The following is a 4,074-nucleotide window of genomic DNA, read 5'->3' as shown; positions in this document are numbered from 1 at the left end:
ATTATCCGTGCAAATCCTTCTTTATGTCACATTGCCCACCTTCCAGAGTGATTTGCGCGATTTAGAGCAGGGATTGGACACGTGGGAGTGCCACAGCCTCCTGACTAGCCTGATGCACGCCCACTACCCTGACAGACGCAGACGGTGCCTGTTCCAATGGTCTGACTTTTGCGGGCTAAAGGGTTCTGACGTCAGCCCTTATATTTTTAGGCATAACAGAAGCCCCCTAGTTTTTAAGGTTTGAGGATTGAACCTTGGAAACTACAGGTCGTGCCGCGGTTAGATGATTCCTGAAAACTTTAATCTGTTCGAAAATAGGTCGGAGCGACATTTGTACGAGCGCGACCTCGCATGCCCAAGGTTGGGCGACCTGGTTCTGCCTGATGTCACCCGTTTATTCTGATAACGGGAAGGCATTTAATGAAGCTATTCCTGCACTGACAGGTATACCCCTTGCGTGGTGAATGACAGCCAATCACATTTAATGCTTTGCATGCCAAAACTGTGTGCTTTATCAGGGCATTAAATGTAACATGCGTTGGAACGGTGCACCTTATCAGAGCATTAAATGAAGATTTGAGACGCAATTAATGCTCTGAGAGAGATATGGCCGTCGTTTAAGCTTTTCAACTGGAAGGGCATAAGTTTGACTTCATCCAGTCGTATCGCTCACTCTTCCTCGCTGATGAGTGACACGTGGCCAGGATCCACGGTAAGAAACCTTTACCGCTCGAACGTCATTTCAATTCCGGGAAATCCAAACGCCGATCCACGCGCTATAAAACCCACAAATCGCGCTCAGGCAATGTTACCAAAGCCTTTTTCACAGAGAACAAAAGATTTTCGTAGGCCAAGAACCTTTGTCTTCCAGACTTGCATTTTTCCGGCATCTAAAGCAGACACCATCATCGTACTCCAAGAGGTAAGAGTTTTCTGGTCATCATCTCGTTTTTTCCATGAGTTAATGATGTCGGTCCTTTGGTAACCCATCGGAGACTAGTCGTTTGTGTCTGGTTCGAGCCGCGAACGGCGGCTCAAACCATGTTGCTAGGGTTTTTATTTAGGATTTGAGGGAACGTATTTCCTCCCATGTCATCGTACAATATAATGTACGGAGACTGAATAATCCTTCTGCTTATCACTTTTGCAGACTAGCAAAATGGACCACTCTGATACCAGACCTGAGCAGGGAACCAGCTCGTCCCCGCATGGTGCTCCTAGCATCCCTTTTGAAGTTTTCTCGGTACGCACCGAGGAAGAGCTTGAGAGGGTAATAAGCCAATTCGGCATCGAAGTGGACGTATTCCACGACCTGAAGCACTCGTCGCGATACCTTTCAAAAGGCTTGGTCGCGATCTCCGAGGAGATTATCAAGGGTGGAGGACTTATCCCCCTGCACCCTTTCATCAGGTCGTTCTTGGACCACTTTGGGGTCACGTCGATGCAGCTGACCCCGAACACGTACGTCATTGTTGTTGCAATGTACATAGCGTGCCGGGAGAATGGACTGGGCGAACTGATAGCCTTGGAACTCGGCTGCTCGTATTATTTGAAGAAGAATAAGGACAAGGATTCGTATTACTTGTCCAGGCGACCTACCATTGCCAACGGGATACACAATTATCCCAGCAACGCGGGGGCCTACGAAATGAAGTTTTTCTTCTTTCGTTACGATGGCCATTACCGCTTCCAGGATCCGAGTAGGCTTCTTTCTCTTTGTTTGTATTTCTGTTTTGTTTTTGGCGAACTTATTATGCTCGAAGTGTGTTCGCTCTAACGACCTAATTTTCCTTTCTGGACAGTTAACAAGACAACTGAACTAGGTCTGCTCCACGATAGAAGAAGAATTTTGCAGTTCAGCTCCCTTCCTGAAGACAAGCGCGACACGAGGACACTTGTGACAACCGCGAATTTGCGAAAGTACGGTTTCTTTAACGCCAGCGCGTCGTTAGAACCCCTACAATGTAAGTTTCCTTAATTGACTCCTTTCTTGGTCGTGGAACAAAATACCTTCACTAACCTTGCCTTGCATGCAGCAGCAACCATGCCGCCAAAAGAACCAGAGCAACCTCGCCGAAGGCCCATCAACTTTCCTCGGACGAAGAAAGCGAAGGCGGCCGAAGCTGCACGAACAGCCTCCCAGGCTGAGGGCGCGACACCAAGCCAGCCATAGTCGGCAGAGGACGCACCCACACGAACCACGAAGGTCGCCCAGCCGTCGCCTGCTTGGCCAAGGACGAAAACCATGGCCCAGCGAAAAAAGAGGAAACAGATTCAGGCAGAGGAATCAGATACGGAATCCGAAAGCGAGCAGCCAAAGAGGTCATAGCCGGATGTGAGCAAGTCGGGCAAGGCGCCTATGGACGACATGACGGCTACTAAGGCCGCGAAGAATGGTCCATCAGTATTGGACTCGCTGGGACATCTGTCGGAGTACCTGCAACCGGTGGTGTATGCCCTGCTGGAATGCGGACTCTCGGAATCTTTCGAGCAGTTTGCAAGTTCCAGCGACATGGACCTCATGTCCACATCGATCCAGCATATGAGCAAGGTGAGCGAACTGTCCTCGGCGAGGACTTAACTTCTTTTGATTACCTAACTCTTTCTTCTTTTGTTCGCAGGCTCTCCTTTCCATGAAGATGTCCATGGAAAAGGCACAACTGGGAGCTGCAAAGGGAGGTGCCACCCTGAAGGAAGAGAACGTAGTGCTTAAACAAAGCTTGGAAGCTGCCGAAGCAGAGAGAAACCTGTTCAAATCAACGAACAGCTATTTGAACGAAAGAAATGCGGCTCTTCGCACGGTAGATTTCCAAAAAGCGCAGCTCGAGAAATAGAGAGAGGAGATAAAGAGCTGCAAAGGACCGTAGCCAATTTCTCTAGAATGGCCAGGGAGAAGGACCAGGAGTTGAAAGCGACCTCCTTGCAGGTCGGGCGAGCAGAAAATGAGAGAGAGGCCTCTGAGAAGTTAAGGCAGGCTCTTGAAGTTGAACTTCAAGAGAGTCAAGGAAAGTTGCATCCTTGACAGAGGAGGTTGATGAGAAGGCTGCCGAATGGGCAATCGACTCTATTTATGCCTTGCAACCAAAGAATCCTCATTTAAACATGTCCGACCTCCCGGCAGACTGGCAAGAAACACTTATGTCCATGGCACGGGAGGATGATGAAGCAGCGGCCTTCTAACCAGAAGGTTTGAGACACGCAGCGAACAAACCCCCAGTCGACCAACCCTAGAACGAGGAGGTCGGCCCCGAAGTGGCTGGATTGGGTCTTGTAATCATGTCTTCCTTCCTGCTGTACTTTATAGCAATGAAATACATTTTTGCCTTACAATTTTCTGTTCGCTTTATCATACATGAGTTCTTTCCAATTGTTTACATTCATTGAGTCAAAGATGACATAACTTATTCACACGAAATGGATTATACATAGAGATCGTTTACAGACGCTCAAGATAAAAACTTTACAAAGAAATGACTTACAAAAAATCAGAAATTAATTTACAAGGAAAGCTAAGTTCGGAGTTACTGGTAGTCTGACCGAAGATGTTCAGCATTCCAGACCTGAGGTACCTTGGAACCGTTTAGCCTTTTGAGATGATAAGTCTCTGGTCTGATTATTTTATCAATGCGATAAGGACCTTCCCAGTTCGGCCCTAAAACTCCCGCGCTTGGCTCTCTGGTTCCGAGGAGAACTTCTTTTAACACCAAGTCACCGACCTGGAAGTCTCTTCGCCGGACCTTTGAATCGAAGAACTTCTTCGCTCGTTGCTGATAGGCTGCTATCCTTAGCGAAGCCTTGCTGCGATGTTCTTCAATAAGGTCCAGGCTCGCCCTTATGAGTGCTTCGTTATCTGTCTCCTTGTACAAGTCTCTTCGAAGCGAACCAGTTCCTACCTCAACGGGAATCATTGCTTCACACCCGTATGCCAGCGAAAAGGGTGTTTCCGAGGTGGAGGTCCTTGGAGTTGTTCGATATGCCCATAGGACTTTGGGGAGGTCGTCGGCCCAATTCCCCTTAGCTGCGCCAAGCTTTGCCTTCAGAGTGTGCTTGATGGTTTTGTTAACAGCTTTAACT

The sequence above is a fragment of the Pistacia vera genome, unplaced genomic scaffold (assembly GCF_008641045.1).
Source record: "Pistacia vera cultivar Batoury unplaced genomic scaffold, PisVer_v2 Contig50, whole genome shotgun sequence".
In the NCBI taxonomy this organism is placed as follows: Eukaryota; Viridiplantae; Streptophyta; class Magnoliopsida; order Sapindales; family Anacardiaceae; genus Pistacia; species Pistacia vera.
This window is presented reverse-complemented; position numbering follows the sequence as displayed.